The sequence below is a fragment of the Lithobates pipiens genome, unplaced genomic scaffold (genome assembly GCF_037356315.1).
Source record: "Lithobates pipiens isolate NorthernLeopardFrog02 unplaced genomic scaffold, aLitPip1_a1.2 Scaffold_23, whole genome shotgun sequence".
NCBI lineage: Eukaryota > Metazoa > Chordata > Amphibia > Anura > Ranidae > Lithobates > Lithobates pipiens.
In genome coordinates, this window is record NW_027507785.1 from 56,243,899 (window position 1) to 56,256,458 (window position 12,560).

Below are 12,560 nucleotides of genomic sequence, written 5' to 3' on the forward strand. Positions count from 1 at the left end.
TAAACCTTTATTAGGTAATAAATGGCGGGTGCCCTGAAACTATAAAAAAATAACTAACCAACCAGCGTCACCTGTAACAGTTATATGGTGATCACTGGTGAAAGGGTTAACTAGGGGGCAATCAGGGGGCTTTATGCGGTAGTATATGGGGGTCCCTGGCGCTATAAAAAGCTGCGGCGAACCTAAATACCTACCTGCCTAACTAGCGTCACCTGTGACACTAATACGGCGATCAGAAAAATGATCGCTTATTAGGCTGGGTTCACACTGGAGCGATGCGGAAACGCCGCGAATCCGCGGCGGGTTCCCGCATCGCATGCCTCCCGGCGGCAGTTCACACTGCCCTATGCGAACTGCTGGGAGTGTCAGTGAAATGTTACTGACACCCCCAGATCAGTTCGCATATCGCAGTGCGATCTGCAAACTCGGATCGCATGGTGTGAACACCCATGCGATCCGATTCTGCTGCGGGCCAAAAAAAGGGTCCCGTGCGAATTTGCGGCGGGTGCGGCGGGTGTGGCGGGTGCGGCGGGTGCGGCGAATGGCTGAACTCGAATCGCACAGAGATCGGATGTGATTTGCACTGCAGTGCGGTGCGAATCACATTCGTTCTCATAAACCGCTGCAATGTGAACCCAGCCTTAGTGACACTGGCGACGGGGGGTGATCACGGGGTTAAACCTTTATTGGGGGGGTTAGGGGGGTACATTAGAACTAAAGGGGGCTAACTCTAACTGCCCTAACAGTTATTACAGTCACAAATGACACCAATGCAAAAAAAAAAAAAAAAAAATGACATTGGTGTCACTGTGACTGGGGGGCAGGGGTAATTGGGGGGGTGATCGGGGGGTAAAGGGGGGGTGTGAGTGTGCCTGGCATGTTCTACTGTGTGTGTAGAGTGTTGGTGCAACTCACCGATCCGCTCTCCTCCGTGTCGGAACGGAAAATACCGACACGGAGGAGAGAATACATCACTTCCTCTCCTGTGTTTACATTACAGGAGAGGAAGTGATGTCACCGGGGATTTCCATTCGTCGAGAGCGATCGCGAGGGGGTGGCCATGAATGAATGGCCGCCCCCTCATCCCGGATCGCTCTCGAAGAAATGCCGACCGCCGCAGGCACCGGGGGGGGGCCCGATCGGGCCCCCCACCCGCGGGCAGGCAGGGACTTATATATACGCCCATATGCCTGCCCGTGCCATTCTGCCGACGTATATCGTCGTGCGGCGGTCGGCAAGTGGTTAAATCAGGTGTCCCCATCACAGTGCCCCTTTACATCAGGTGTCCCCATCACAGTGCCCCTTTACATCAGGTGTCCCCATCACAGTGCCCCTTTAAATCAGGTGTCCATCACAGTGCCCCTTTAAATCAGGTGTCCCCATCACAGTGCCCCTTTAACCCATCACAGTGCCCCTTTAAATCAGGTGTCCCCATCACAGTTCCCCTTTAAATCAGGTGTCCCCATCACAGTGCCCCTTAACATAAAATGCGCACATCAAGATTTCCCTTAACATAAAATAAGTGTCATGCTGATGGGCACATTTTATATTAAGGGGCACTCTGATGGACATAACAAGACATGCCCCTTAACTTAAAATTTGCCCATCAGCGTGCCCCTTTTAATATAAAATGTACCCATCAGTGTTGCTCTTAAAATAAAATCTGCCCATCAGCGTGCCCCTTAACATGAAATAAGGGTCACACTGATGGGCACCTATTATGTTAGGAGGCATTCTGATGGACAATTTTTATTTTAAGGGGCACGCTGATGAGTATATTTTTAATGTGCACATCGGTGGGCATATTTTGTAGGGCACATTTTGTTGTACCCATCAGCGTGCCCCTTAACAAAATATGCCCATCGATGTGCACATTAAAAATATACCCATCAGCGTGCCCCGTAAAATAAAATTTGTCCATCGGATTACCCCTTAACATAAAAGGTGCCCATCAGCGTGACCCTTATTTTATGTTAAGGGGCACGTTGATGGGAAAATTTTATGTTAAAGGGCACTCTGATGGGCACATTTTATTTTAAGGGACACGCTGATGGGTATATTTTTAATGTGCACATCGATGGGCATATTTTGTTAAGGGGCACCTTAACAAAACATGCCCATCAGTGTGCACATAAAAAAATATATCCATCAGCGTGCCCCTTAAAATAAAATGTGCCCATCAGAGTGCCCTTTAACATAAAATTTTCCCATTCAGCGTGCCCTTTACAAAAAAAAGCCCCTTAAAATATACCCAACAGTGTGCAGAACACTGATCACTAATAAATAACTAATGTGCCCACATACCTTAACTGCAGGAGTGTGGGCACAACTGAAGCTGCCTGAGATCCAGGACCCGGGAACAGCGGGCAGCAGGGGGGCGGGGCGCGCACGTGACGTCACACTGCCCGTGTCTCTTCAGCTCCGAGAGACGCGGCCAGGAGCAGGGGGCGGGCGCATGCGCGCAGCGTCACTGGTTGCTGGGGAAACCCGCGGTCCCAGCAAACCAGTGATTGCTGTCGCTTGCTAAACTGGCGGCGTGGCGGTCCGGTCAGAAGTGCTGCTCGGTCCGGACTCGGACCGCGGGCCGCCATTTAGTGACGGCTGCAGTAGAATATAATAAAATATAGTAGAAAATAAAGAAATAGGATATACTAAAATAGAAAATAAAATAGAATAGAGTCAACTAGAATAGAACATAAAAGAAAATAAAATAAAAGCTTGGACTAGAAAAGAATACAGTAAAATATGACAAAATAGAGCATAAATTAAAGGAATAGACTCAAAAAAAGATTAGCATAAAGTAGAATATAATAAAATATAATTGAAAATAAAGAAATAGAATATATTAGAATAGAGTCAACTAGAATAGAAAATAATAAAATGGAAAATAAAAGCTTGGCATGGTAAAGGATACAGTAAAATATGACAAAATAGAGCAGTAATTAAAGAAATAGACAAAAAAAAAAAAGCATACAGTAGAATATAATAGAAAATAAAGAACCTAGGATATACCAGAATAGAAAATAAAATAGAATAGAGTCAACTAGAATAGAAAATAAAATAACAGAATAAAATGGATGATAATAGCTTGGAATAGATAAAAATACAATAAAATATAACAAAATAGAAATTAATGGAATAGAGTAAAATAGATTAGAAAAATAATAGAATAAAAATATAATGGAGAATACAGGAATAGAAAACATATAATAGAGTCGGAAAAAAAAATAAAGTAAAACAGAACCGAATAGAAAATAAAAGAATAGAACAGAAAAGCATGGCGTAGAATGGAACAAAATAGAATAGAAAATAAAAGAATAGAGTTGAAAAAAAAAAAAACAATAGAATAAAATAGACTATACATGCCTTCTGAAATTCGAATAAAATAAATATGAATCGAAAACGAATTTAGCGAAACAAAATTGTTTAAATAAATTGAAATGAAACAGTTTTTCATTCTGCACAGAGTAGATCTCTCCAATCAGCAGGGAGAACGAGTTTTGATTATAGCTGTGCTATAGGTCTGACTCGGCAAACTCTGTGTTGTACTTCTGCAGAGAGACTACTGCTTCCAAAGAGAGAGAATATATTCCTTCTCTACAGCATGCTGGCAGTGAACGTGCTTTTATACTTGGGCTGCCGCCAAAACATCCCTGACTCATTGAGACATGGACTCCTCTAGACCTCGGACTGTATGCAGTGGTATCTGGCACCAAGCTGTCCGTAGATGTTCCCTGCCTCTTCCGGTTTGCCTAGTGCTTCCTGGTGCCACCATCTCTTCCATAAGTAAGTGACGCACACACACCCCACCATCCACCGGATGTAATAGAAAATGTAATTCATCACACCAGGCCACCCTCTCCGACTGCTCTGTGGTCCAGTTCTGAGGCTCACGCGCCCATTGTAGGTGCATTTGGCTGTGGACACGGGTCAGCATGGGCAACCTGACCGGTCTGCGGCTACTCAGCCCCCCCCCCCCCCATACACAACAAACTGCGATGCTCTGCGTGTTCTGACACCTTTTATATGAACCAGCATTCACTTTTTAAGAAATTTGAGCTCCAGTAGCTCTTCTATTGGATCGGAATACACAGACCAGCCTTCCCTCCCCATCAATGAGCCTTGGCTGCCCAGGACCCTTTCCTTGGTCTTTCTTGCTTGGACCACTTTTGGTGGGTTCTGAGCACTGCAGACCGGGAACATCTCACATAGAGCTGCGGTTTTGGAGTTGCTCCGACTCCGTTGTCTAGCCGTAAAAATTTGGACCTTGACAAGGTTGCTCAAATCCTTACACTTATTGATTTTTATGCTTTCAAGACATCAACTTCATGTGGAATAAACCCAAAACCAAAAGTATATTATATTGCACCTTACCAATGCTTAGTTGTGGTGGCTGCTTTTCTTTTCTTTGGCCCCACCCCCACCTCTGTTTTCACCTGGTGATCTGGCAAGTAACACACCACCTCCGGAGTACCTGGAGGAAACCGAATTTACTCTGGTTTCTTCCCACGCTCCAAAGACATGCTGGTAGCGTCATTGGCTTCTGTCCAAACTTGGCCCCCAGTATATGAATGTGAGATGGGAACCTTGGATTGTGATCTCCTTAAGGGTAGGGACCGATGTGAGTGTGCGATGTATGTGCGGAGCGCTCTGTAAATTGATGGCGCTATATGGGTACCTTAACCACTTGAGGTCCGGGCCATAGCCAAATGACACCTACAGCGCAGACCTCAATTTTGGGAGGCCGTCATAGGACACCCTCCCCTTTGCATGCTCCCAGTGATCACCGATCACTGATCCATGTGATCAGCTGTCAGCCAATGACAGCTGATCACATGACGTAAACAAAAGCTTGATCACCGGCATATGTTGCAGGGACATTGGCACAACTGCCTCCTCTGTGCCAACAGTACCCCCTGTCAGTGCCACCTGCCATTGCCTACAGTGCCCTTTTTTTTTGCCACGTCAGCGAATCTTCACCCGAGACTATAAATCAACTTGACGTTCATTGTTGTCTCTTAAAATTTATCTTCACATCATTGTGGCTTTTTTCTTTTTCTTACTTATGTAAAAAAAAATGTTTATAAAACTTTTATTTCATATTCTTAAAGCTATTCTTACATCTTACTCCCATTATTCACTAAATTTTTAAATAGCCTCCCCCCCCCCCCCCCCCTTTATAATCAGTTATAGTAGTTTTTTTTTTCTTTTTGTGATACAGGTTTTTTCCTTGAATCAATAAAAGAAAATTAGTATTTTTTTCATTCATGTAAACTGATACATTCTGCTGGAGACCTTAGAGGTTAACCTTGTGAAGAAAAACGGACTGTCTGGCTGTATCATCAGATAAAAATAGAAAAAAAAAAAGAAAGCCTAAAGCCCCATACGTACTATCAGATTTTCTGCTGATTTTTGTCTTCAGATTTACCAAAACCATATAGTGCAGGGGCCTGCCTGATTGCATACATACACATTGAAACTCCAAAGGTTTGACCTCATATTATATGGTTTTGGGAAATCTGAAGGAAAAAAAAAATCAGCAGAAAATCTGATAGTGTGTATGGGGCTTAAGGCCTGGTTCACACCTGTGCATTTTTTTTTTTAGTGCGTTTTCAGTTTTGCAGAAACACACTACAGTCCATTTAACATGGCTTACTAATTTTGATTAATTATAATGCACATACAGATCCAACTACTTTTAGCTGATCTCCTTGCATTGCAACTCTGCATTAGTCAGTGATAAATGTGGTATACACTATATACAATCACCTGACACTAGTTAGTTTCCACAATCCATGACTTAACTTCACAGTTCACACAAATAAGTTTTAAATTCAAACTGTAGCACTGACGTAAGTCATTTTTTTTTCCACAGTAGAGTGACAATCCTTCCACCTCCAGTCTAACTAATCACTCTCACCTTATAGCATGTAACGCTGTGCAAACAGGTGGCCATGCAAGCGGCTATCAAAAGAGTGAACACGGACCATAAACTTCTCTCACGTCTCCTTAGATCTCAGCAAGGACGCCAGGTCATGGGTAGAAAGAAAAGATCTAAGTGCTCACCGCTTAAGTATAAGATTTCATTTTTGTGTTCAAACACAAACTACTCACATAAAGATGATAAAAACACAGCATGTAAATCCGACAATCGTGTTAGTTCCATAGGGCAGCAGCGGGTGACGTCATTGTGTAGCTCCTCCCCCATACGCACTACGTTCAATCAGAACTTTGACTTCACCGGACTCCTCCCCCCTTTCCCTTCGTTAGCAGACGGAGGCACTTGGGGAAAGGGGGAGGTGTCCGGTGATGTCTATGTCCATGATGTCACCGGATCTCTGACGGAACTCCCTAAAGACCCAGTGTTCTGCCAAAAACTGTACCCCCGTCGGATAGTGTCCGCCCCGTACTGCGCAGGCGCAGCGCTTGCACAGTACGGAGGACAAGGAGACTCGGAAAGTCTCCAAAGATGTAAGGCGCCTGCGCACTGAGTCCAGGTTCAAGCCCCACCATCCAAGTGGACATGCGGTAGCACTTAGTAAGAGGGCCCCTCGCCGGCTCGCTTCGCTCTGCAATTTTTTTTATTCTAACTCTATGTCCACTTGAATGGTGGGGATTGAATGTGAGAAAACAAAACAGAAAAGGAGGGCACGCTGACCTAGTGCATTACCATAGACCAGGGATATGCAATTAGCGGACCTCCAGCTGTTGCAAAACTACAAGTCCCATCATGCCTCTGCCTCGTGGTGTCATGCTTGTGGCTGTCAGAGTCTTGCTATGCCTCATGGGACTTGTAGTTCTGCAACAGCTGGAGGTCCGCTAATTGCATATCACTGCCATAGACAGAGCTTTATTCAAACCAAACATATAGCAAAATGGCTACTCACAAACGAGCATTGATAAAAGGCATAATCAACACAGCAGGGTCCACTTCACCGAACATCAACAAGCCTGGACCTGATATCAAGTAGATCGACCAATACCCCAACACAATGGCTGACGCGTTTCAGGGGAGAACCCCTTTCCTCAGAGCCTACACACAGCAGGGTCCACTTCACCGAACATCAACAAGCCTGGACCTGATGTCAAGTAGATCGACCAATACCCCAACACAATGGCTGACGCGTTTCAGGGGAGAACCCCTTTCCTCAGAGCTTAAACGGGCAATTGAATGTGGACTCAGTGCACAGGCGCCGTTCATCTTTGGAGACTTTCGGCGTCTCCTTGTCTTCTGTACTAAGCAAGCGCAGTACAGGGCGGATGGGGGACAGTATTCGACACAACACAGGAAGCCGGCGGAGAGGTGAGTACCGATCAAAAGAATTTTGATCGATCAAAAAAAATGAATCAAGGAATAAATCTTTAACCACTTGCCGCCTGCCCTATAGGCAATTGACGGCTGCAAAGTGGTTGCATAATCCTGACCGGACGTCATATGACGTGATCAGGATTATGAGCGGGGGCGCGCATTGCGGCGATCGTTGTTGCAGGGTGTCAGTCTGACACCCAGCAACTACGATCTCGGTAAAGAGTTTTCGACGAAGACTCTTTACCACGTGATCAGCCATGTCCAATCACGGCTGATCACAGTGTAAATGGGAAGAGCCCGTGATCGGCTTTCCCTCACTCGCGTCTGTCAGACGCGAGTAGAGGAGAGCTGATCGGCTGCTCCTCTGACAGGGGGGGTCTGTGCTGATCGATTATCAGCACAGCCCCCCCCCCCCCCCGAGGATGCCCACACTGGACGCCACCAGACCACCAGGGAAAAGGTAATCCTCCCTAGACCACCAGGGATGCCAGTCAGCACAATGGATGCCAATCAGTGCCCATAATGGATGCCAATCAGTGCCCACAATGGGCATCACTGATTGGCATGCATTATTGTTTGGCACTGATTGGCATCCATTACTATAGTATAACACCAATGCTGCATGAGTGCCCACCTGTGCCGCCTATGAGTGCCCACCTGTGCTGCCTATGAGTGCCCACCTGTGCCGCTCATCTGTGCCGCCTATCCATGCCCACCCATGCCCATCTGTGTCGCCTATCCATGCCCATCTGTGCCGCCCATCCATGCCAATCTGTGCCAGCTATCAGTGTCCGTCAGTGCCGCCTATCAGTGCCACATATCAGTGTCCATCAATGCCACCTCATTGGTGCCACATTGGTGCCCATCAGTGCCGCCTTATCAGTGCCCATCAGTGTAGCCCCATCAGTGCCCATCAGTGAAGGAGAAAATGTACTTATTTACAAAGTTTTGAAACTGAAACAAAAAAAAACATTTTTTTTTTTCAAAATTTTCGGTATTTTTTTATTTGTAGCGCAAAAAATAAAAACCGCAGAGGTGATCAAATACCACCAAAAGAAAGCTCTATTTGTGGGGAAAAAATGATAAAAATTTCATTTGGGTACAGTGTAGCACGACCGCGCAATTGTCATTCAAAGTGCGACAGCGATGAAAGCTCAAAATTGGTCTGGGCAGGAAGGTGTTTAAGTGCCCTGTATTGAAGTGGTTAATTTCCACAGCCCTAATATATATATATATATATATATATATATATATATATATATATATATATATATATATATATTTTTTTTTTTTTTATCTTAATTTTAGTCCAGAAAAATCCTCCCTCCCCCAGCTTTTCCCCCTATATGTATATAAAGCTGTCCAGTACAGTATGTGGCAGTCGCTGCCTCTCCCTGCGGCTTCTCCTCCATCCACCTGTAAAATCCTGACACTGTACCTTTAAAGTTCAGCACATTTCCCCTTGTATACAAACACAGCAACTAATCACCGGCTTACCAGCTCCTCCAGTCCGGGTTTAAGGTGGAGCGGCCGGGTTGTGCTCCTGGTATGGGGAAGGCAGCGGAGGACGGGGACGGGGGACTCCTTATATGAACACACACCTTCCTCCATGCAGCATGCTCCGTGCCCGGCTTCCGTTAAGGTAGGGAACCTCCATAGCCGGGGCTGAGAGCTGAGAGCAGGAGGCGCGCCACCTTAAGCAGAAGTGTTGCTGTTGTAGAGTGGGAGGTTATAGAGGAGCACATGGATGTGTTAAAGCTGCCCTGTCCCTACAGGGAGCCCGGGATCCCCCCCAGTGGTGACGTCATTACTTTATATTAAAAAGTTCATAAATAATACCCTGACATGTATCTGCTGGAAGGACAACATCCCAGACTCTCCTCTCCTCTCCTCTCCTCTCCTCTCCTATTTCCCGGCAAATCATCAGACAGGACAACATTTTGCAACATTGTTACAACTTTGTAAAGAATCTCACAGGAAACAGCTGGACAGATAACGATTATTTTTTTTATTTTTTTTTCAAAGTTCTTTTATAGAAATAACTTATTCTGTGCTTGTTTTCGATAAGAAATCTTCCCCCCATTTTATAACCCTGGTCAATAAAAGATGCTCTCTGTATTAAAGTCTAGTCCTGTCCTTTTCAGATTGGCGTTTGCATCAATTTCCATTTATGTTATACGTTTTGCAGAAACGCTCTCCAGTCCATCCATTTAACACGGTTCCCTATGGATGTAGTTCACATCATGGATGTAGCTCAAAGCAAATCTGCAAAATGCAAAAAAAAACAATAAAACTGCCATAGGTGCAGGGGCGGGACTGACAACTCATGGGGCCCCCCAGGCATTAGGAGATTATGGGGCCCCCAGGCAATCCGAGATTATGGGGCCACACAATATACAATCACACAGTATATATATAGGCATGTTTCTATTGGCTGAGAAGGTACTGGAGAGGCGGGGCAGCTATAATTTCAGGATTTTTAGACCAAAAGGATGTCGGTAAGGGACATTTCAGAGACAGATGTAAAAAAAAAAAAAACACAGATTTTTACATACTGTCCCTGGTTTTACTGAGGCTGACAACCCTGATGGGGCCCCCTAGTGGCCGAATGTTCAGTCCGCCCCTGCATAGGTGTGAATCCAGCATAAATGTACACACTGAACTAGTGCAGACACTATGCTGTGTTTCCCTATTGCCCTGTTAAAGGCATTGATCTGTAGCAGTCTCGTGTAATCTGTTTCCAGTTGTTGACCATCTTCTGCAGCATGTCTGCACTCTCTGACCATCTCTTGTATTTCTGCACTCTCTGTCCATCTTCAGGAAAATATAGCTGCACTCTCTAACAATCTCTTATAGCAAGCATGTAGTCTCTGACCATCTCTTGGTGTATGTCCACACTCTCTAACCATCTCCTGTTGTATGTCCGCACTCTCTGGTCATATTTTGTTGTATGTCCACACTCTCTGATCATTACTTGTTGCATGTCTGCACTCTCTGGTCATACCTTGTTGTATGTCCACACTCTCTGATCATTTCTTGTTGCATGTCTGCACTCTCTGGTCATACCTTGTTGCATGTCCACACTCTCTGGTCATACCTTGTTACATGTCTGCACTCTCTGGTCATACCTTTTTGTATGTCCACACTCTCTGATCATATCTTGTGCTATCTTTACACTTTGTGATTGTCTTCTGCAAAAAATCTGCACTCTCTGTCCATCTCTTGTTGCAAGCGCATAGTATATGACCTTCTCCTGTTGTATGTCCGCACACTCTGACCATCCCCCCTTGTATGTACACACTCTCTGAGCATCTCTTGTTGTATGTCCGCACTCTCTGGTCATATCTTGTTATATGTCTACACTCTCTGGTCAAATCTTGTATGTCCGCACTCTCTGGCCATATCTTGTATGTCCGCACTCTCTGGTCATATCTTGTTGTATGTCCACACTCTCTGGTAATATCTTGTTGTAACTCTGCACTCTATGATCATATCTTGTGGTATCTTTACACTTTGTGATTGTCTTCTGCAAAAAATCTGCACTCTCTGTCCATCTCTTGTTGCAAGCACATAGTCTCTGACCATCGCCTGTTGTATGTCTGCACACTCTCTGACCATCCCCCCTTGTATGTACGCACTCTCTGAGCATCTCTTGTATGTCCGCACTCTCTGGTCATATCTTGTTGTATGTCTGCACTCTCTGGTCAAATCTTGTATGTTCGCACTCTCTGGTCATATCTTGTTGTATGTCCGCACTGTCTGGTCATATCTTGTATGTCCGCACTCTCTGGTCATATCTTGTATGTCCGCACTCTCTGGTCATATCTTTCTGTATGCCTGCACTCTCTGATCATCTTCTGCAAAAAATCTGCACTCTCTGTCCATCTCTTGTTGCAAGCATATAGTCTCTGACCATCTCCTATTGTATGTCCGCACACTCTGACCATCCCCCCTTGTATCTACGCACTCTCTGAGCATTTTCTGCAAAATGTCTGTAGTCTCTGACCATCTCCTGTTGCATGTCTGCACTCTCTGACCACCTTCTGCAAAATATTCACACCTCTTACAGAAAGCATGTTGTTCCTGACTATCTCCTGTTGTAAGTCCACACTCTCGGACCATCTCCTGTTGTAAGTCCACACTCTCGGACCATCTCCTGTGGTAAGTCCACACTCTCGGACCATCTCTTGTAACAAGCACATAGTCTATTGACCATCTCCTATTGTACAGTATGTCCACTATATACATATGAAGCGTACAATGTATGCACTCTCTGTCCATCTCCTATAGCAATCACGTGACCATCTACTGTTGTATGTTTGCTGTATTTGACCATACTTTGTAGCAAACATGTGGTCTATGACCATTCCCTGCTGCATATCTGCAGTCTCTAACCATCTCTTGTATCATGCCCATAGCCTTTAACATATCTTTTTCTCTGCCAGCTGTTTCTGACACTGAATATTATGTGTGGCCCTTTAATGATGTCAGGGGCCACACTCAAGGCTCTGCCAGGGAGAAAGCTGATTACCACTGCACTAAACAATGCTGTAGTGTGGCTGAAATATGATCAGCTTTTGGGCATCCTGATATTTGAACGGCTTATGTATCTAAAACGTTTTAGATTGAAAAAAGGATTAAAACCCTTGTACATTTTTCATTGTTTGTCTGAAAGATTCAGCTTTTTTTATTTGTCCTGGTAAATATTGTCTCAGTGGCAGAAAGTGATAGGAAATCCAAAATGTTATGGTTGTCACCTTAACAGGAGATGAGCGAAAATCTTCCAATCGCGACACCTGTCCCTGTGATAACTTCTTAAAGGGGGTATTCCCCTTCCCTTTGGAGAAATGTCCAACTTCCTGTTGTGTCACCTGCACAGGAAGTGATGAGAATACTCCTCGATGGGACTTAGCAGGAAAGACCCGCCCACAAGTTTTAACCATTCCATGTGCTAGGAAAAAAAGGTTTGGCTTTATATAAATGTGTGTGTGTGTGTGTGTGTGTGTATGTATATATATATATATATGTATGTGTGTGTGTATGTATGTATGTAATAGAGGTCTCAGGCTGGAGATATCCATCCAGACCTCAGGGAAACCAGCAAGTGCAGGCCAGACATATATAAATAATATGCTCGGTCATCCTTCATTAAGCCTTGTATGGCCAATACTCTTGCTCTTCTTGAACTCTCGGCTTCATGTCGTTCCAAGTTCCATTTATAAATTTGGATGTGGACCAATTAGGTTTCACA